At 38.0% G+C, this 23,669-nt stretch overlaps 5 pseudogenes; 2 read left to right on the top strand and 3 right to left on the bottom strand.

The window, feature by feature from the left end:
* Positions 1-2,907: 2,907 nt before the first annotated feature.
* Positions 2,908-3,027, bottom strand: LOC134970443 (5S ribosomal RNA; annotated as a pseudogene).
* A 4,767-nt stretch (positions 3,028-7,794) lies between these two features.
* Positions 7,795-7,914, bottom strand: LOC134970444 (5S ribosomal RNA; annotated as a pseudogene).
* Positions 7,915-12,680: 4,766 nt separating this feature from the next.
* On the bottom strand, positions 12,681-12,800 carry LOC134970447 (5S ribosomal RNA; annotated as a pseudogene).
* Positions 12,801-18,591: 5,791 nt separating this feature from the next.
* LOC134970448 (5S ribosomal RNA) lies at positions 18,592-18,711 on the top strand (annotated as a pseudogene).
* A 4,766-nt stretch (positions 18,712-23,477) lies between these two features.
* On the top strand, positions 23,478-23,597 carry LOC134970449 (5S ribosomal RNA; annotated as a pseudogene).
* The last annotated feature ends 72 nt before the right edge of the window (positions 23,598-23,669 follow it).

Genomic DNA, 23,669 nt, shown 5'->3' on the forward strand with positions numbered 1-23,669 from the left:
CTCAGGAGACCATCTGCCACCTCATCAGGAGCATGCCCAGGCATTGTAGGGAGGTCATACAGGCACATGGAGGCCGCACACACTACTGAGCCTCATTTTGACTTGTTTTAAGGACATTACATCAAAGTTGGATCAGCCTGTAGTGTGTTTTTCCACTTTAATTTTGAGTGTGACTCCAAATCCAGACCTCCATGTGTTAATAAATTTGATTTTCATTGATAATTTTTGTGTGATTTTGTTGTCAGCACATTCAACTATGTAAAGAACAAAGTATTTAATAAGACTATTTCATTCATTCAGATCTAGGATGTGTTATTTTAGTGTTCCCTTTATTTTTTTGAGCAGTGTATATTTATATATATATATATATATATATATATATATATATATATATATATATATATATATATATATATATTAAAAAATGAAGTATATAAAAGCGCCTAATAGTGTTGGTGAATCACTCCTCGTGAAAAAATTGTGATAATAAAACAGACAAAGTATAGCAACTTAGCTGCGGATGTTTCTGGTAGATGACTCTTAAAAACCGGACATGTAAAGGAGAGATAAAATAGACATAGTGTGTACTGTTTTTAGATTTCCACAGGTGTTTTTTTAAAAAACAATTTATAGGAACTATGCAGGTTCCAAATTTATAGTAGAAACTATGTTTAGTTAAAAACAATAGTTTAATAGACACACTCCTGCCAAAACATGCAGGTTACATATATAGATAAAACAGTACACAAATTTTAAAGGACATATATAGCAGCTGATTCAGTTCTAAAAATGCAGGTATTACTCGTACAATATTAAAAAGTATAGCAGGCTTATCTGTCCACAAATAGGAAGTCAAAAGGGGTGGGCATCCAAGCCACCCCTTTTGACTTCCTATCCGTGGACAGATAAGCCATGTTTTTACCTTTTATCTTGTACGTTTGATACTTGCATTCATGGATGAAATCTAATCCAATACCCATATTTGTGGACAGATAAGCCTGCTATACTTTTTAATATTGTACGAGTAATACCTGCATTTTTAGAACTGAATCAGCTGCTATATATGTCCTTTAAAATTTGTGTACTGTTTTATCTATATATGTAACCTGCATGTTTTGGCAGGAGTGTGTCTATTAAACTATTGTTTTTAACTAAACATAGTTTCTACTATAAATTTGGAACCTGCATAGTTCCTATAAATTGTTTTTTAAAAAAACACCTGTGGAAATCTAAAAACAGTACACACTATGTCTATTTTATCTCTCCTTTACATGTCCGGTTTTTAAGAGTCATCTACCAGAAACATCCGCAGCTAAGTTGCTATACTTTGTCTGTTTTATTATCACAATTTTTTCACGAGGAGTGATTCACCAACACTATTAGGCGCTTTTATATACTTCATTTTTTAATATTTATCTTTATATTGTTTAAAAGCTGCCACTTACGTACTCGTAAGGAGTGTTAGGCCTGACCATATAGTCATTATATCCCTTTGTTTTAGGGGGTCTTATTGAATTTACCTAGGCGCTATCCTCTATTGTTATATATATATATATATATATATATATATTTGAAAATAGAAAAAATTACTGCGCCACTTGTGTTCATCAACGTTAGATATAAATAAAAACAATATTTATCTGACACTCCCTAGAATTTTAAAAAGGGCGTCTGCTTACCCCCTAACAGGGATGGCGGTTCCCTGTGTAAGAAAATTACATGTAGTTGGGGGGAGGGGGTTTAGCGACCAATGGTGTCTATAAGAATCACACTTTAGGTGTATATTTTCAAAGTAAAATACAATTTATTAGTGTGTACAATTTAAAAAATGACAAGAAACTTTTTCTAAAAAAACTTTTTCTAAAAAAAATGACAATAACTTTTTCTAAAAAAATGGGATAAAAACTATACATACAGAACTATAAAATACCAGTTATAAGTGAATAAATAGTAAAAAAGGATTCCTTAACTTGGTATGTAGTCACTGCCAGATAGCCCAACGCGTTTCGTCCTTAAGACTTCATCAAGGGGTGTTGGCAGACTGGGACCAGGCATCTATTTATACCCATACTAATATGGTAACAATTATGACATCATTTCCTGTTGGTACCACATGGTATTTTGTGACAGACTAAGAATTCTTATTTTACACTAGTAAGTGATATAGTTTAATAGTACATAAGTTCCAGATGTTAGTTATTTGGTTTGGGAGCAAGTTTAGAGTCCAGAAAGCTGAATAAAACAGTTATAAGGTGCACCAGTGTATTTTCCGCCCCACTTCCGGTTTCACGGCGTCGCGTCACTTCCGCCCCACTTCCGGTAACCGGACTGCGCATGCGCCGGCGGTTTCCAATGCTTACAGTGTCCAGAGGGCTAAGTTCTATATTCACAGTTCTCTTGGCGGCGGCCATCTTTGTGGAGACTTTTCCTTCAGTCTCTCTATGCGGCGGCCATCTTAGTGGAGGGCAGCACTGCAGACATTTATAGTACTTTTTGACGTAGAAATGGAAAATAAATAGAAAAAAGGGGATTAGTGCATCTAAAAACGATGTCAATACAGTACTTTATATTTAGAGCATTATATGAACAAAAAGGGGAATATCAATAATTTCTAAAAGGACACTTACATACTTATAAAAGAAGGAATATCATAAATGTAATAATAATAATAATATAATAAATATAATAAATGATAAATATGTGTGCATATAATTAAGGTAATTTATGCATATTGCAAAGTGCAGATTTAGGGCAGTGCTTTAAAAGTGTTTTAAGCACATTACTATGCTAAGTGAGTTTTAAAGGTACAGATCTGGGCGGTGAGGGAAAGGATGGTATTCGGTGTGCATTGCTTTCGTGCTTCTTTTAAAAAACTGACATGCTCATGTAGGCTATTTTTAGTTAGTTTGTTTACAGTACCTGATATTCCCAGGTGGTCTCCCTGTTCTGGTACTGATCAGGCCCGACACTGCTTCGCTTCCAAGATCGGACGAGATTGGGCGTGTCCAGTGTGGTTTGACTGTAAGAATCACTTACCTTACATGTGTCAGTGTTAATTATATAACTTTGCACGTTACAGCGGATTTGTGGTGATGGTGGGTGGGTGGGCAGGAGGTAGGTGGGGGATGGGGGGGGGGGAAAGTGGGGGGGGGGGGGTGGTGGTGGGGGGTGGGGAGTGGGAGGAGGAGGGGGGGGGGGGGTGTGGGGAGGCCAATAGGTTAGATGAGATGTTAAAGATCCGACCGTGTGGTCCTGATGCCAGGATTAAGATTACAGGAACGGCGCAATTTCATAGTAGTCGTTGAAACCCTTTGGATGAAGTGTCTGTAGTTGGAAGATCCAGTACATTTCTCTGCGTGATAGTCTGTTGGCCAAATCGCCACCTCTTTCTCCCAGTTTCACAAGTTCAATAGCTTTAAAAGTCAGTGCTTCTGGGTTTGAGTCATGTACTAAATTGAAATGTCTGGATACTGCATGCGTTTCTATTTTATTCTTAATGTTACGGACGTGTTCTTGGATTCTTATTTTGAGGGGTCTCTTAGTCTTTCCCACATATTGCTTTCCGCACCCACATTCTAAAAGGTAGATCACTGATTGGGTATTACAGTTTATGAAGTCTTTGATTTTGTAAGTTTCCCTTTTTTCAGTGTCCGTGAAAGTTTTTCTTACTGGATGTAAGTACCGGCAGATGTTGCACCTGCCGCACTTATAGGATCCAGTGCATTTCGGCATTCTTAGATCTTCTTTAATATCCTTACGTAACATGCTGGGTGCTAGTGTATCTTTAAGATTTTTTGATTTTCTGAAGATGATCTCGGGGCGAGGAGGTAGAATTTCTTTGAGTACGGGATCCATTAATAAGATTCCCCAATGGTTCTTGAGTGAGTCTCTAATGGTTTTTTCATGACGGTTATATGTGGTGATAAAGGAGACGGAGTCCTTTTTCGTTTCTTTGGTTTTATATTCTAGTAGTGTGGATCTCTCTAGAGCTTTTGCTTTAGTAGCTGCCTCTGTTATAATATTCACAGGGTACTCTTTGTCCTCGAATCTTTGTTTGTATTTCTCGATTTGGGCTTCGCATTCTTCCTGGTTAGTGCAGTTTCTTTTTATCCTGTTAAATTGGGAGAAGGGGATATTATTTTTCCATTTCTTTAAATGATTGCTTCTGTAGTGTAGATAGCTGTTCGTATCTACTTGCTTGATAAAGTTTTTTGTCTCGATTTTACTGCCCCTACCCATTAAAACCAGATCCAGAAATTCAATAGACTCTTGGTTGATCTTGGATGTAAAAACGAGATTCATATCATTGTTGCTCAGATGTTCCAGGAATTCATAAAATCTTTCTTCTGTTCCATCCCAGATGATTAAAATGTCATCTATATAGCGACGGTAAAAGATTAAATGTTCCTTAAAATCATGTTTGCCGTATATAAAATTCTTCTCCCAGCTGCCCATAAAAAGATTAGCGAAACTTGGTGCAAAAATTGTACCCATCGCGGTCCCACATCGTTGTAAATAAAAGTCTTCTAAAAATTTAAAATAATTGTGTTGAAGGATAAAAAACATGACATCACAGATAAAATCTTTATGGGAGGTTGTTAGTGTTGTATCATTCTCCAAGAAATCTCTGCATGCGGTTACCCCTTTTTTGTGATCTATACAGGTGTACAGTGACTGAACATCTATTGTTGCCCACTTGAAGGTGTCTTTCCACACAAAATCTTTTAGGGAGTTCAATACGGAAGTGGTGTCCTTTAAAAATGATGGTAAATCTTTTACGAGGGGTTTTAGAAAGACATCTACATATTCTGACAAATTGGATGTAAGAGAGTCGATACCCGCCACAATGGGTCTTCCGGGCGGGTTTTCCAGATTTTTGTGGATCTTTGGCAGGAAATAAAAAATAGGGGTAATGGGGTCTGATTTGAACAAAAATTGTAATTCTTCCTTCGTAAGAATGTCCGTACGTAGACCACGCACTAGTAATGTTCTCAGTTCTTCAATGAAAGCATTTTTAGGGTCATTGGATAATTTTCTGTAGGAAGCGTTGTCTCCCAATAGTCTCTCTGCTTCTGTGATATACTTATCACGGTCCATTATGACCAGACCCCCCCCTTTGTCAGCCTCTTTTAAAACGATTTCCTTGTTTTTTTGTAGCTTTTTTAGTGCTTCTTTTTCTCTATTCGTGATGTTCTTCTCCTTTATTTTCTCTAGATCGGTGTCACATAGGTCCTTTTTCACCATTTCATAAAAAATATCGATGTTACTCCCTTTTGATTCTAATGGATAAAACTTAGAAGTGGGTTTTAAACCTGATTTCGATTGGGTTTCGTAGTTACTAATAATAGCATTATCTTTCTTTAAAAAGTGTCTCTTCAGTGTGAGTTTTCTGATGAACTTGTTTAAGTCAATGAAGGTCTCAAATTTATTGAGACCTCCTGTGGGTGCGAATGTGAGACCTTTGTTGAGCAATGAGACTTCCGGTTTCGATAGTGCATGTTTTGAAAGGTTAAATATTCCTTTTTCATTTGTATCCGTCATTATAGTGCTTTTTTCTTGTTCTCTCTTCCTCCTACTGCCCCGTTTTCCTCTTCTTCTGTATATCTTCTTTTTAGTGGTGATGCCAGGCGAACGTCCTCTTTCAGGGAATTTCCTGTGGTTTCTTTTGGTCTTGTTCCTGTTCTCTGGGCTAAAAAAGCCTGGTCACTATTAGAGTTGAAACGTTGCAATGTTGTGAATCTGTTCTGTAACCTTACAGTTGGTGATGGTGATATTCCTTCTTGATTCCGTGATGGTCTTCTTTTTATTGGAACGGTTTTCCAATACTGTCTGTCTGTTCTGTTTATTTGCTGATTCATGGTTCCAAACCTACTCCAATTCTTTATCTTTCCTTGTTCGTAGTCTGTTTTGTCCCTTATAAATTTCTTTTCTTTATTCTTGGTGACTTCTCCTTCGATATGCTCCATTTTTTTATGAAGAACTTTTTCGTTAATTTTATAGTCCTCTTTATCTTTAAAAGGTTCCAGTTCAGTTTCTTTATGTTGGATACTCTTTTCTAATTCTGAGAGGGAGTTCTTCTTTTCCTCAATCAAGAGTTTCATGAGTTCAATGGAGCAATTATGTAATGTTTTATCCCATTTTTCCAAAAAAGCAGCGTCAAGATTACCGAATGTGGGTTGTTTAAGGAGTCTAAGTCCCCTAGGAATTCTATTAACTGATATGTAATGTTCCAAACCCTTGATATCCCACCATGTTTTCACTTCCTTGGTGAGGAGTCTTTCTATGCCCCAAAATAATTCATCTAAATCACATGGTGGTGAGGGTTCATTTATGTGTTGTTTTTCATTAAATATTTTTTGGCACCAGTTTTGTCTTTTGGTTGCTCTATCTGAATTCCTCCACATTCTTCTAAAAACGTTGTGATACACCAGGCAGCAGTAAAAAGTACTTGCCCAAAAATTTGAAAATAGAAAAAATTACTGCGCCACTTGTGTTCATCAACGTTAGATATAAATAAAAACAATATTTATCTGACACTCCCTAGAATTTTAAAAAGGGCGTCTGCTTACCCCCTAACAGGGATGGCGGTTCCCTGTGTAAGAAAATTACATGTAGTTGGGGGGAGGGGGTTTAGCGACCAATGGTGTCTATAAGAATCACACTTTAGGTGTATATTTTCAAAGTAAAATACAATTTATTAGTGTGTACAATTTAAAAAATGACAAGAAACTTTTTCTAAAAAAACTTTTTCTAAAAAAAATGACAATAACTTTTTCTAAAAAAATGGGATAAAAACTATACATACAGAACTATAAAATACCAGTTATAAGTGAATAAATAGTAAAAAAGGATTCCTTAACTTGGTATGTAGTCACTGCCAGATAGCCCAACGCGTTTCGTCCTTAAGACTTCATCAAGGGGTGTTGGCAGACTGGGACCAGGCATCTATTTATACCCATACTAATATGGTAACAATTATGACATCATTTCCTGTTGGTACCACATGGTATTTTGTGACAGACTAAGAATTCTTATTTTACACTAGTAAGTGATATAGTTTAATAGTACATAAGTTCCAGATGTTAGTTATTTGGTTTGGGAGCAAGTTTAGAGTCCAGAAAGCTGAATAAAACAGTTATAAGGTGCACCAGTGTATTTTCCGCCCCACTTCCGGTTTCACGGCGTCGCGTCACTTCCGCCCCACTTCCGGTAACCGGACTGCGCATGCGCCGGCGGTTTCCAATGCTTACAGTGTCCAGAGGGCTAAGTTCTATATTCACAGTTCTCTTGGCGGCGGCCATCTTTGTGGAGACTTTTCCTTCAGTCTCTCTATGCGGCGGCCATCTTAGTGGAGGGCAGCACTGCAGACATTTATAGTACTTTTTGACGTAGAAATGGAAAATAAATAGAAAAAAGGGGATTAGTGCATCTAAAAACGATGTCAATACAGTACTTTATATTTAGAGCATTATATGAACAAAAAGGGGAATATCAATAATTTCTAAAAGGACACTTACATACTTATAAAAGAAGGAATATCATAAATGTAATAATAATAATATAATAAATATAATAAATGATAAATATGTGTGCATATAATTAAGGTAATTTATGCATATTGCAAAGTGCAGATTTAGGGCAGTGCTTTAAAAGTGTTTTAAGCACATTACTATGCTAAGTGAGTTTTAAAGGTACAGATCTGGGCGGTGAGGGAAAGGATGGTATTCGGTGTGCATTGCTTTCGTGCTTCTTTTAAAAAACTGACATGCTCATGTAGGCTATTTTTAGTTAGTTTGTTTACAGTACCTGATATTCCCAGGTGGTCTCCCTGTTCTGGTACTGATCAGGCCCGACACTGCTTCGCTTCCAAGATCGGACGAGATTGGGCGTGTCCAGTGTGGTTTGACTGTAAGAATCACTTACCTTACATGTGTCAGTGTTAATTATATAACTTTGCACGTTACAGCGGATTTGTGGTGATGGTGGGTGGGTGGGCAGGAGGTAGGTGGGGGATGGGGGGGGGGAAAGTGGGGGGGGGGGGGGGTGGTGGGGGGTGGGGAGTGGGAGGAGGAGGGGGGGGGGGGGTGTGGGGAGGCCAATAGGTTAGATGAGATGTTAAAGATCCGACCGTGTGGTCCTGATGCCAGGATTAAGATTACAGGAACGGCGCAATTTCATAGTAGTCGTTGAAACCCTTTGGATGAAGTGTCTGTAGTTGGAAGATCCAGTACATTTCTCTGCGTGATAGTCTGTTGGCCAAATCGCCACCTCTTTCTCCCAGTTTCACAAGTTCAATAGCTTTAAAAGTCAGTGCTTCTGGGTTTGAGTCATGTACTAAATTGAAATGTCTGGATACTGCATGCGTTTCTATTTTATTCTTAATGTTACGGACGTGTTCTTGGATTCTTATTTTGAGGGGTCTCTTAGTCTTTCCCACATATTGCTTTCCGCACCCACATTCTAAAAGGTAGATCACTGATTGGGTATTACAGTTTATGAAGTCTTTGATTTTGTAAGTTTCCCTTTTTTCAGTGTCCGTGAAAGTTTTTCTTACTGGATGTAAGTACCGGCAGATGTTGCACCTGCCGCACTTATAGGATCCAGTGCATTTCGGCATTCTTAGATCTTCTTTAATATCCTTACGTAACATGCTGGGTGCTAGTGTATCTTTAAGATTTTTTGATTTTCTGAAGATGATCTCGGGGCGAGGAGGTAGAATTTCTTTGAGTACGGGATCCATTAATAAGATTCCCCAATGGTTCTTGAGTGAGTCTCTAATGGTTTTTTCATGACGGTTATATGTGGTGATAAAGGAGACGGAGTCCTTTTTCGTTTCTTTGGTTTTATATTCTAGTAGTGTGGATCTCTCTAGAGCTTTTGCTTTAGTAGCTGCCTCTGTTATAATATTCACAGGGTACTCTTTGTCCTCGAATCTTTGTTTGTATTTCTCGATTTGGGCTTCGCATTCTTCCTGGTTAGTGCAGTTTCTTTTTATCCTGTTAAATTGGGAGAAGGGGATATTATTTTTCCATTTCTTTAAATGATTGCTTCTGTAGTGTAGATAGCTGTTCGTATCTACTTGCTTGATAAAGTTTTTTGTCTCGATTTTACTGCCCCTACCCATTAAAACCAGATCCAGAAATTCAATAGACTCTTGGTTGATCTTGGATGTAAAAACGAGATTCATATCATTGTTGCTCAGATGTTCCAGGAATTCATAAAATCTTTCTTCTGTTCCATCCCAGATGATTAAAATGTCATCTATATAGCGACGGTAAAAGATTAAATGTTCCTTAAAATCATGTTTGCCGTATATAAAATTCTTCTCCCAGCTGCCCATAAAAAGATTAGCGAAACTTGGTGCAAAAATTGTACCCATCGCGGTCCCACATCGTTGTAAATAAAAGTCTTCTAAAAATTTAAAATAATTGTGTTGAAGGATAAAAAACATGACATCACAGATAAAATCTTTATGGGAGGTTGTTAGTGTTGTATCATTCTCCAAGAAATCTCTGCATGCGGTTACCCCTTTTTTGTGATCTATACAGGTGTACAGTGACTGAACATCTATTGTTGCCCACTTGAAGGTGTCTTTCCACACAAAATCTTTTAGGGAGTTCAATACGGAAGTGGTGTCCTTTAAAAATGATGGTAAATCTTTTACGAGGGGTTTTAGAAAGACATCTACATATTCTGACAAATTGGATGTAAGAGAGTCGATACCCGCCACAATGGGTCTTCCGGGCGGGTTTTCCAGATTTTTGTGGATCTTTGGCAGGAAATAAAAAATAGGGGTAATGGGGTCTGATTTGAACAAAAATTGTAATTCTTCCTTCGTAAGAATGTCCGTACGTAGACCACGCACTAGTAATGTTCTCAGTTCTTCAATGAAAGCATTTTTAGGGTCATTGGATAATTTTCTGTAGGAAGCGTTGTCTCCCAATAGTCTCTCTGCTTCTGTGATATACTTATCACGGTCCATTATGACCAGACCCCCCCCTTTGTCAGCCTCTTTTAAAACGATTTCCTTGTTTTTTTGTAGCTTTTTTAGTGCTTCTTTTTCTCTATTCGTGATGTTCTTCTCCTTTATTTTCTCTAGATCGGTGTCACATAGGTCCTTTTTCACCATTTCATAAAAAATATCGATGTTACTCCCTTTTGATTCTAATGGATAAAACTTAGAAGTGGGTTTTAAACCTGATTTCGATTGGGTTTCGTAGTTACTAATAATAGCATTATCTTTCTTTAAAAAGTGTCTCTTCAGTGTGAGTTTTCTGATGAACTTGTTTAAGTCAATGAAGGTCTCAAATTTATTGAGACCTCCTGTGGGTGCGAATGTGAGACCTTTGTTGAGCAATGAGACTTCCGGTTTCGATAGTGCATGTTTTGAAAGGTTAAATATTCCTTTTTCATTTGTATCCGTCATTATAGTGCTTTTTTCTTGTTCTCTCTTCCTCCTACTGCCCCGTTTTCCTCTTCTTCTGTATATCTTCTTTTTAGTGGTGATGCCAGGCGAACGTCCTCTTTCAGGGAATTTCCTGTGGTTTCTTTTGGTCTTGTTCCTGTTCTCTGGGCTAAAAAAGCCTGGTCACTATTAGAGTTGAAACGTTGCAATGTTGTGAATCTGTTCTGTAACCTTACAGTTGGTGATGGTGATATTCCTTCTTGATTCCGTGATGGTCTTCTTTTTATTGGAACGGTTTTCCAATACTGTCTGTCTGTTCTGTTTATTTGCTGATTCATGGTTCCAAACCTACTCCAATTCTTTATCTTTCCTTGTTCGTAGTCTGTTTTGTCCCTTATAAATTTCTTTTCTTTATTCTTGGTGACTTCTCCTTCGATATGCTCCATTTTTTTTATGAAGAACTTTTTCGTTAATTTTATAGTCCTCTTTATCTTTAAAAGGTTCCAGTTCAGTTTCTTTATGTTGGATACTCTTTTCTAATTCTGAGAGGGAGTTCTTCTTTTCCTCAATCAAGAGTTTCATGAGTTCAATGGAGCAATTATGTAATGTTTTATCCCATTTTTCCAAAAAAGCAGCGTCAAGATTACCGAATGTGGGTTGTTTAAGGAGTCTAAGTCCCCTAGGAATTCTATTAACTGATATGTAATGTTCCAAACCCTTGATATCCCACCATGTTTTCACTTCCTTGGTGAGGAGTCTTTCTATGCCCCAAAATAATTCATCTAAATCACATGGTGGTGAGGGTTCATTTATGTGTTGTTTTTCATTAAATATTTTTTGGCACCAGTTTTGTCTTTTGGTTGCTCTATCTGAATTCCTCCACATTCTTCTAAAAACGTTGTGATACACCAGGCAGCAGTAAAAAGTACTTGCCCAAAAATTTGAAAATAGAAAAAATTACTGCGCCACTTGTGTTCATCAACGTTAGATATAAATAAAAACAATATTTATCTGACACTCCCTAGAATTTTAAAAAGGGCGTCTGCTTACCCCCTAACAGGGATGGCGGTTCCCTGTGTAAGAAAATTACATGTAGTTGGGGGGAGGGGGTTTAGCGACCAATGGTGTCTATAAGAATCACACTTTAGGTGTATATTTTCAAAGTAAAATACAATTTATTAGTGTGTACAATTTAAAAAATGACAAGAAACTTTTTCTAAAAAAACTTTTTCTAAAAAAAATGACAATAACTTTTTCTAAAAAAATGGGATAAAAACTATACATACAGAACTATAAAATACCAGTTATAAGTGAATAAATAGTAAAAAAGGATTCCTTAACTTGGTATGTAGTCACTGCCAGATAGCCCAACGCGTTTCGTCCTTAAGACTTCATCAAGGGGTGTTGGCAGACTGGGACCAGGCATCTATTTATACCCATACTAATATGGTAACAATTATGACATCATTTCCTGTTGGTACCACATGGTATTTTGTGACAGACTAAGAATTCTTATTTTACACTAGTAAGTGATATAGTTTAATAGTACATAAGTTCCAGATGTTAGTTATTTGGTTTGGGAGCAAGTTTAGAGTCCAGAAAGCTGAATAAAACAGTTATAAGGTGCACCAGTGTATTTTCCGCCCCACTTCCGGTTTCACGGCGTCGCGTCACTTCCGCCCCACTTCCGGTAACCGGACTGCGCATGCGCCGGCGGTTTCCAATGCTTACAGTGTCCAGAGGGCTAAGTTCTATATTCACAGTTCTCTTGGCGGCGGCCATCTTTGTGGAGACTTTTCCTTCAGTCTCTCTATGCGGCGGCCATCTTAGTGGAGGGCAGCACTGCAGACATTTATAGTACTTTTTGACGTAGAAATGGAAAATAAATAGAAAAAAGGGGATTAGTGCATCTAAAAACGATGTCAATACAGTACTTTATATTTAGAGCATTATATGAACAAAAAGGGGAATATCAATAATTTCTAAAAGGACACTTACATACTTATAAAAGAAGGAATATCATAAATGTAATAATAATAATATAATAAATATAATAAATGATAAATATGTGTGCATATAATTAAGGTAATTTATGCATATTGCAAAGTGCAGATTTAGGGCAGTGCTTTAAAAGTGTTTTAAGCACATTACTATGCTAAGTGAGTTTTAAAGGTACAGATCTGGGCGGTGAGGGAAAGGATGGTATTCGGTGTGCATTGCTTTCGTGCTTCTTTTAAAAAACTGACATGCTCATGTAGGCTATTTTTAGTTAGTTTGTTTACAGTACCTGATATTCCCAGGTGGTCTCCCTGTTCTGGTACTGATCAGGCCCGACACTGCTTCGCTTCCAAGATCGGACGAGATTGGGCGTGTCCAGTGTGGTTTGACTGTAAGAATCACTTACCTTACATGTGTCAGTGTTAATTATATAACTTTGCACGTTACAGCGGATTTGTGGTGATGGTGGGTGGGTGGGCAGGAGGTAGGTGGGGGATGGGGGGGGGGGAAAGTGGGGGGGGGGGGTGGTGGTGGGGGGTGGGGAGTGGGAGGAGGAGGGGGGGGGGGGGTGTGGGGAGGCCAATAGGTTAGATGAGATGTTAAAGATCCGACCGTGTGGTCCTGATGCCAGGATTAAGATTACAGGAACGGCGCAATTTCATAGTAGTCGTTGAAACCCTTTGGATGAAGTGTCTGTAGTTGGAAGATCCAGTACATTTCTCTGCGTGATAGTCTGTTGGCCAAATCGCCACCTCTTTCTCCCAGTTTCACAAGTTCAATAGCTTTAAAAGTCAGTGCTTCTGGGTTTGAGTCATGTACTAAATTGAAATGTCTGGATACTGCATGCGTTTCTATTTTATTCTTAATGTTACGGACGTGTTCTTGGATTCTTATTTTGAGGGGTCTCTTAGTCTTTCCCACATATTGCTTTCCGCACCCACATTCTAAAAGGTAGATCACTGATTGGGTATTACAGTTTATGAAGTCTTTGATTTTGTAAGTTTCCCTTTTTTCAGTGTCCGTGAAAGTTTTTCTTACTGGATGTAAGTACCGGCAGATGTTGCACCTGCCGCACTTATAGGATCCAGTGCATTTCGGCATTCTTAGATCTTCTTTAATATCCTTACGTAACATGCTGGGTGCTAGTGTATCTTTAAGATTTTTTGATTTTCTGAAGATGATCTCGGGGCGAGGAGGTAGAATTTCTTTGAGTACGGGATCCATTAATAAGATTCCCCAATGGTTCTTGAGTGAGTCTCTAATGGTTTTTTCATGACGGTTATATGTGGTGATAAAGGAGACGGAGTCCTTTTTCGTTTCTTTGGTTTTATATTCTAGTAGTGTGGATCTCTCTAGAGCTTTTGCTTTAGTAGCTGCCTCTGTTATAATATTCACAGGGTACTCTTTGTCCTCGAATCTTTGTTTGTATTTCTCGATTTGGGCTTCGCATTCTTCCTGGTTAGTGCAGTTTCTTTTTATCCTGTTAAATTGGGAGAAGGGGATATTATTTTTCCATTTCTTTAAATGATTGCTTCTGTAGTGTAGATAGCTGTTCGTATCTACTTGCTTGATAAAGTTTTTTGTCTCGATTTTACTGCCCCTACCCATTAAAACCAGATCCAGAAATTCAATAGACTCTTGGTTGATCTTGGATGTAAAAACGAGATTCATATCATTGTTGCTCAGATGTTCCAGGAATTCATAAAATCTTTCTTCTGTTCCATCCCAGATGATTAAAATGTCATCTATATAGCGACGGTAAAAGATTAAATGTTCCTTAAAATCATGTTTGCCGTATATAAAATTCTTCTCCCAGCTGCCCATAAAAAGATTAGCGAAACTTGGTGCAAAAATTGTACCCATCGCGGTCCCACATCGTTGTAAATAAAAGTCTTCTAAAAATTTAAAATAATTGTGTTGAAGGATAAAAAACATGACATCACAGATAAAATCTTTATGGGAGGTTGTTAGTGTTGTATCATTCTCCAAGAAATCTCTGCATGCGGTTACCCCTTTTTTGTGATCTATACAGGTGTACAGTGACTGAACATCTATTGTTGCCCACTTGAAGGTGTCTTTCCACACAAAATCTTTTAGGGAGTTCAATACGGAAGTGGTGTCCTTTAAAAATGATGGTAAATCTTTTACGAGGGGTTTTAGAAAGACACTAGTAAAATAAGAATTCTTAGTCTGTCACAAAATACCATGTGGTACCAACAGGAAATGATGTCATAATTGTTACCATATTAGTATGGGTATAAATAGATGCCTGGTCCCAGTCTGCCAACACCCCTTGATGAAGTCTTAAGGACGAAACGCGTTGGGCTATCTGGCAGTGACTACATACTAAGTTAAGGAATCCTTTTTTACTATTTATTCACTTATAACTGGTATTTTATAGTTCTGTATGTATAGTTTTTATCCCATTTTTTTAGAAAAAGTTATTGTCATTTTTTTTAGAAAAAGTTTTTTTAGAAAAAGTTTCTTGTCATTTTTTAAATTGTACACACTAATAAATTGTATTTTACTTTGAAAATATACACCTAAAGTGTGATTCTTATAGACACCATTGGTCGCTAAACCCCCTCCCCCCAACTACATGTAATTTTCTTACACAGGGAACCGCCATCCCTGTTAGGGGGTAAGCAGACGCCCTTTTTAAAATTCTAGGGAGTGTCAGATAAATATTGTTTTTATTTATATCTAACGTTGATGAACACAAGTGGCGCAGTAATTTTTTCTATTTTCAAATTTTTGGGCAAGTACTTTTTACTGCTGCCTGGTGTATCACAACGTTTTTAGAAGAATGTGGAGGAATTCAGATAGAGCAACCAAAAGACAAAACTGGTGCCAAAAAATATTTAATGAAAAACAACACATAAATGAACCCTCACCACCATGTGATTTAGATGAATTATTTTGGGGCATAGAAAGACTCCTCACCAAGGAAGTGAAAACATGGTGGGATATCAAGGGTTTGGAACATTACATATCAGTTAATAGAATTCCTAGGGGACTTAGACTCCTTAAACAACCCACATTCGGTAATCTTGACGCTGCTTTTTTGGAAAAATGGGATAAAACATTACATAATTGCTCCATTGAACTCATGAAACTCTTGATTGAGGAAAAGAAGAACTCCCTCTCAGAATTAGAAAAGAGTATCCAACATAAAGAAACTGAACTGGAACCTTTTAAAGATAAAGAGGACTATAAAATTAACGAAAAAGTTCTTCATAAAAAAATGGAGCATATCGAAGGAGAAGTCACCAAGAATAAAGAAAAGAAATTTATAAGGGACAAAACAGACTACGAACAAGGAAAGATAAAGAATTGGAGTAGGTTTGGAACCATGAATCAGCAAATAAACAGAACAGACAGACAGTATTGGAAAACCGTTCCAATAAAAAGAAGACCATCACGGAATCAAGAAGGAATATCACCATCACCAACTGTAAGGTTACAGAACAGATTCACAACATTGCAACGTTTCAACTCTAATAGTGACCAGGCTTTTTTAGCCCAGAGAACAGGAACAAGACCAAAAGAAACCACAGGAAATTCCCTGAAAGAGGACGTTCGCCTGGCATCACCACTAAAAAGAAGATATACAGAAGAAGAGGAAAACGGGGCAGTAGGAGGAAGAGAGAACAAGAAAAAAGCACTATAATGACGGATACAAATGAAAAAGGAATATTTAACCTTTCAAAACATGCACTATCGAAACCGGAAGTCTCATTGCTCAACAAAGGTCTCACATTCGCACCCACAGGAGGTCTCAATAAATTTGAGACCTTCATTGACTTAAACAAGTTCATCAGAAAACTCACACTGAAGAGACACTTTTTAAAGAAAGATAATGCTATTATTAGTAACTACGAAACCCAATCGAAATCAGGTTTAAAACCCACTTCTAAGTTTTATCCATTAGAATCAAAAGGGAGTAACATCGATATTTTTTATGAAATGGTGAAAAAGGACCTATGTGACACCGATCTAGAGAAAATAAAGGAGAAGAACATCACGAATAGAGAAAAAGAAGCACTAAAAAAGCTACAAAAAAACAAGGAAATCGTTTTAAAAGAGGCTGACAAAGGGGGGGGTCTGGTCATAATGGACCGTGATAAGTATATCACAGAAGCAGAGAGACTATTGGGAGACAACGCTTCCTACATAAAATTATCCAATGACCCTAAAAATGCTTTCATTGAAGAACTGAGAACATTACTAGTGCGTGGTCTACGTACGGACATTCTTACGAAGGAAGAATTCCAATTTTTGTTCAAATCAGACCCCATTACCCCTATTTTTTATTTCCTGCCAAAGATCCACAAAAATCTGGAAAACCCGCCCGGAAGACCCATTGTGGCGGGTATTGACTCTCTTACATCCAATTTGTCAGAATATGTAGATGTCTTTCTAAAACCCCTCGTAAAAGATTTACCATCATTTTTAAAGGACACCACTTCCGTATTGAACTCCCTAAAAGATTTTGTGTGGAAAGACACCTTCAAGTGGGCAACAATAGATGTTCAGTCACTGTACACCTGTATAGATCACAAAAAAGGGGTAACCGCATGCAGAGATTTCTTGGAGAATGATACAACACTAACAACCTCCCATAAAGATTTTATCTGTGATGTCATGTTTTTTATCCTTCAACACAATTATTTTAAATTTTTAGAAGACTTTTATTTACAACGATGTGGGACCGCGATGGGTACAATTTTTGCACCAAGTTTCGCTAATCTTTTTATGGGCAGCTGGGAGAAGAATTTTATATACGGCAAACATGATTTTAAGGAACATTTAATCTTTTACCGTCGCTATATAGATGACATTTTAATCATCTGGGATGGAACAGAAGAAAGATTTTATGAATTCCTGGAACATCTGAGCAACAATGATATGAATCTCGTTTTTACATCCAAGATCAACCAAGAGTCTATTGAATTTCTGGATCTGGTTTTAATGGGTAGGGGCAGTAAAATCGAGACAAAAAACTTTATCAAGCAAGTAGATACGAACAGCTATCTACACTACAGAAGCAATCATTTAAAGAAATGGAAAAATAATATCCCCTTCTCCCAATTTAACAGGATAAAAAGAAACTGCACTAACCAGGAAGAATGCGAAGCCCAAATCGAGAAATACAAACAAAGATTCGAGGACAAAGAGTACCCTGTGAATATTATAACAGAGGCAGCTACTAAAGCAAAAGCTCTAGAGAGATCCACACTACTAGAATATAAAACCAAAGAAACGAAAAAGGACTCCGTCTCCTTTATCACCACATATAACCGTCATGAAAAAACCATTAGAGACTCACTCAAGAACCATTGGGGAATCTTATTAATGGATCCCGTACTCAAAGAAATTCTACCTCCTCGCCCCGAGATCATCTTCAGAAAATCAAAAAATCTTAAAGATACACTAGCACCCAGCATGTTACGTAAGGATATTAAAGAAGATCTAAGAATGCCGAAATGCACTGGATCCTATAAGTGCGGCAGGTGCAACATCTGCCGGTACTTACATCCAGTAAGAAAAACTTTCACGGACACTGAAAAAAGGGAAACTTACAAAATCAAAGACTTCATAAACTGTAATACCCAATCAGTGATCTACCTTTTAGAATGTGGGTGCGGAAAGCAATATGTGGGAAAGACTAAGAGACCCCTCAAAATAAGAATCCAAGAACACGTCCGTAACATTAAGAATAAAATAGAAACGCATGCAGTATCCAGACATTTCAATTTAGTACATGACTCAAACCCAGAAGCACTGACTTTTAAAGCTATTGAACTTGTGAAACTGGGAGAAAGAGGTGGCGATTTGGCCAACAGACTATCACGCAGAGAAATGTACTGGATCTTCCAACTACAGACACTTCATCCAAAGGGTTTCAACGACTACTATGAAATTGCGCCGTTCCTGTAATCTTAATCCTGGCATCAGGACCACACGGTCGGATCTTTAACATCTCATCTAACCTATTGGCCTCCCCACACCCCCCCCCCCCCCTCCTCCTCCCACTCCCCACCCCCCACCACCACCACCCCCCCCCCCCCCACTTTCCCCCCCCCCCCATCCCCCACCTACCTCCTGCCCACCCACCCACCATCACCACAAATCCGCTGTAACGTGCAAAGTTATATAATTAACACTGACACATTAAGGTAAGTGATTCTTACAGTCAAACCACACTGGACACGCCCAATCTCGTCCGATCTTGGAAGCGAAGCAGTGTCGGGCCTGATCAGTACCAGAACAGGGAGACCACCTGGGAATATCAGGTACTGTAAACAAACTAACTAAAAATAGCCTACATGAGCATGTCAGTTTTTTAAAAGAAGCACGAAAGCAATGCACACCGAATACCATCCTTTCCCTCACCGCCCAGATCTGTACCTTTAAAACTCACTTAGCATAGTAATGTGCTTAAAACACTTTTAAAGCACTGCCCTAAATCTGCACTTTGCAATATGCATAAATTACCTTAATTATATGCACACATATTTATCATTTATTATATTTATTATATTATTATTATTACATTTATGATATTCCTTCTTTTATAAGTATGTAAGTGTCCTTTTAGAAATTATTGATATTCCCCTTTTTGTTCATATAATGCTCTAAATATAAAGTACTGTATTGACATCGTTTTTAGATGCACTAATCCCCTTTTTTCTATTTATTTTCCATTTCTACGTCAAAAAGTACTATAAATGTCTGCAGTGCTGCCCTCCACTAAGATGGCCGCCGCATAGAGAGACTGAAGGAAAAGTCTCCACAAAGATGGCCGCCGCCAAGAGAACTGTGAATATAGAACTTAGCCCTCTGGACACTGTAAGCATTGGAAACCGCCGGCGCATGCGCAGTCCGGTTACCGGAAGTGGGGCGGAAGTGACGCGACGCCGTGAAACCGGAAGTGGGGCGGAAAATACACTGGTGCACCTTATAACTGTTTTATTCAGCTTTCTGGACTCTAAACTTGCTCCCAAACCAAATAACTAACATCTGGAACTTATGTACTATTAAACTATATCACTTACTAGTGTAAAATAAGAATTCTTAGTCTGTCACAAAATACCATGTGGTACCAACAGGAAATGATGTCATAATTGTTACCATATTAGTATGGGTATAAATAGATGCCTGGTCCCAGTCTGCCAACACCCCTTGATGAAGTCTTAAGGACGAAACGCGTTGGGCTATCTGGCAGTGACTACATACCAAGTTAAGGAATCCTTTTTTACTATTTATTCACTTATAACTGGTATTTTATAGTTCTGTATGTATAGTTTTTATCCCATTTTTTTAGAAAAAGTTATTGTCATTTTTTTTAGAAAAAGTTTTTTTAGAAAAAGTTTCTTGTCATTTTTTAAATTGTACACACTAATAAATTGTATTTTACTTTGAAAATATACACCTAAAGTGTGATTCTTATAGACACCATTGGTCGCTAAACCCCCTCCCCCCAACTACATGTAATTTTCTTACACAGGGAACCGCCATCCCTGTTAGGGGGTAAGCAGACGCCCTTTTTAAAATTCTAGGGAGTGTCAGATAAATATTGTTTTTATTTATATCTAACGTTGATGAACACAAGTGGCGCAGTAATTTTTTCTATTTTCAAATTTTTGGGCAAGTACTTTTTACTGCTGCCTGGTGTATCACAACGTTTTTAGAAGAATGTGGAGGAATTCAGATAGAGCAACCAAAAGACAAAACTGGTGCCAAAAAATATTTAATGAAAAACAACACATAAATGAACCCTCACCACCATGTGATTTAGATGAATTATTTTGGGGCATAGAAAGACTCCTCACCAAGGAAGTGAAAACATGGTGGGATATCAAGGGTTTGGAACATTACATATCAGTTAATAGAATTCCTAGGGGACTTAGACTCCTTAAACAACCCACATTCGGTAATCTTGACGCTGCTTTTTTGGAAAAATGGGATAAAACATTACATAATTGCTCCATTGAACTCATGAAACTCTTGATTGAGGAAAAGAAGAACTCCCTCTCAGAATTAGAAAAGAGTATCCAACATAAAGAAACTGAACTGGAACCTTTTAAAGATAAAGAGGACTATAAAATTAACGAAAAAGTTCTTCATAAAAAAATGGAGCATATCGAAGGAGAAGTCACCAAGAATAAAGAAAAGAAATTTATAAGGGACAAAACAGACTACGAACAAGGAAAGATAAAGAATTGGAGTAGGTTTGGAACCATGAATCAGCAAATAAACAGAACAGACAGACAGTATTGGAAAACCGTTCCAATAAAAAGAAGACCATCACGGAATCAAGAAGGAATATCACCATCACCAACTGTAAGGTTACAGAACAGATTCACAACATTGCAACGTTTCAACTCTAATAGTGACCAGGCTTTTTTAGCCCAGAGAACAGGAACAAGACCAAAAGAAACCACAGGAAATTCCCTGAAAGAGGACGTTCGCCTGGCATCACCACTAAAAAGAAGATATACAGAAGAAGAGGAAAACGGGGCAGTAGGAGGAAGAGAGAACAAGAAAAAAGCACTATAATGACGGATACAAATGAAAAAGGAATATTTAACCTTTCAAAACATGCACTATCGAAACCGGAAGTCTCATTGCTCAACAAAGGTCTCACATTCGCACCCACAGGAGGTCTCAATAAATTTGAGACCTTCATTGACTTAAACAAGTTCATCAGAAAACTCACACTGAAGAGACACTTTTTAAAGAAAGATAATGCTATTATTAGTAACTACGAAACCCAATCGAAATCAGGTTTAAAACCCACTTCTAAGTTTTATCCATTAGAATCAAAAGGGAGTAACATCGATATTTTTTATGAAATGGTGAAAAAGGACCTATGTGACACCGATCTAGAGAAAATAAAGGAGAAGAACATCACGAATAGAGAAAAAGAAGCACTAAAAAAGCTACAAAAAAACAAGGAAATCGTTTTAAAAGAGGCTGACAAAGGGGGGGGTCTGGTCATAATGGACCGTGATAAGTATATCACAGAAGCAGAGAGACTATTGGGAGACAACGCTTCCTACATAAAATTATCCAATGACCCTAAAAATGCTTTCATTGAAGAACTGAGAACATTACTAGTGCGTGGTCTACGTACGGACATTCTTACGAAGGAAGAATTCCAATTTTTGTTCAAATCAGACCCCATTACCCCTATTTTTTATTTCCTGCCAAAGATCCACAAAAATCTGGAAAACCCGCCCGGAAGACCCATTGTGGCGGGTATCGACTCTCTTACATCCAATTTGTCAGAATATGTAGATGTCTTTCTAAAACCCCTCGTAAAAGATTTACCATCATTTTTAAAGGACACCACTTCCGTATTGAACTCCCTAAAAGATTTTGTGTGGAAAGACACCTTCAAGTGGGCAACAATAGATGTTCAGTCACTGTACACCTGTATAGATCACAAAAAAGGGGTAACCGCATGCAGAGATTTCTTGGAGAATGATACAACACTAACAACCTCCCATAAAGATTTTATCTGTGATGTCATGTTTTTTATCCTTCAACACAATTATTTTAAATTTTTAGAAGACTTTTATTTACAACGATGTGGGACCGCGATGGGTACAATTTTTGCACCAAGTTTCGCTAATCTTTTTATGGGCAGCTGGGAGAAGAATTTTATATACGGCAAACATGATTTTAAGGAACATTTAATCTTTTACCGTCGCTATATAGATGACATTTTAATCATCTGGGATGGAACAGAAGAAAGATTTTATGAATTCCTGGAACATCTGAGCAACAATGATATGAATCTCGTTTTTACATCCAAGATCAACCAAGAGTCTATTGAATTTCTGGATCTGGTTTTAATGGGTAGGGGCAGTAAAATCGAGACAAAAAACTTTATCAAGCAAGTAGATACGAACAGCTATCTACACTACAGAAGCAATCATTTAAAGAAATGGAAAAATAATATCCCCTTCTCCCAATTTAACAGGATAAAAAGAAACTGCACTAACCAGGAAGAATGCGAAGCCCAAATCGAGAAATACAAACAAAGATTCGAGGACAAAGAGTACCCTGTGAATATTATAACAGAGGCAGCTACTAAAGCAAAAGCTCTAGAGAGATCCACACTACTAGAATATAAAACCAAAGAAACGAAAAAGGACTCCGTCTCCTTTATCACCACATATAACCGTCATGAAAAAACCATTAGAGACTCACTCAAGAACCATTGGGGAATCTTATTAATGGATCCCGTACTCAAAGAAATTCTACCTCCTCGCCCCGAGATCATCTTCAGAAAATCAAAAAATCTTAAAGATACACTAGCACCCAGCATGTTACGTAAGGATATTAAAGAAGATCTAAGAATGCCGAAATGCACTGGATCCTATAAGTGCGGCAGGTGCAACATCTGCCGGTACTTACATCCAGTAAGAAAAACTTTCACGGACACTGAAAAAAGGGAAACTTACAAAATCAAAGACTTCATAAACTGTAATACCCAATCAGTGATCTACCTTTTAGAATGTGGGTGCGGAAAGCAATATGTGGGAAAGACTAAGAGACCCCTCAAAATAAGAATCCAAGAACACGTCCGTAACATTAAGAATAAAATAGAAACGCATGCAGTATCCAGACATTTCAATTTAGTACATGACTCAAACCCAGAAGCACTGACTTTTAAAGCTATTGAACTTGTGAAACTGGGAGAAAGAGGTGGCGATTTGGCCAACAGACTATCACGCAGAGAAATGTACTGGATCTTCCAACTACAGACACTTCATCCAAAGGGTTTCAACGACTACTATGAAATTGCGCCGTTCCTGTAATCTTAATCCTGGCATCAGGACCACACGGTCGGATCTTTAACATCTCATCTAACCTATTGGCCTCCCCACACCCCCCCCCCCTCCTCCTCCCACTCCCCACCCCCCACCACCACCCCCCCCCCCCCCCCACTTTCCCCCCCCCATCCCCCACCTACCTCCTGCCCACCCACCCACCATCACCACAAATCCGCTGTAACGTGCAAAGTTATATAATTAACACTGACACATGTAAGGTAAGTGATTCTTACAGTCAAACCACACTGGACACGCCCAATCTCGTCCGATCTTGGAAGCGAAGCAGTGTCGGGCCTGATCAGTACCAGAACAGGGAGACCACCTGGGAATATCAGGTACTGTAAACAAACTAACTAAAAATAGCCTACATGAGCATGTCAGTTTTTTAAAAGAAGCACGAAAGCAATGCACACCGAATA

The sequence above is a fragment of the Pseudophryne corroboree genome, chromosome 11 (assembly GCF_028390025.1).
Source record: "Pseudophryne corroboree isolate aPseCor3 chromosome 11, aPseCor3.hap2, whole genome shotgun sequence".
NCBI lineage: Eukaryota > Metazoa > Chordata > Amphibia > Anura > Myobatrachidae > Pseudophryne > Pseudophryne corroboree.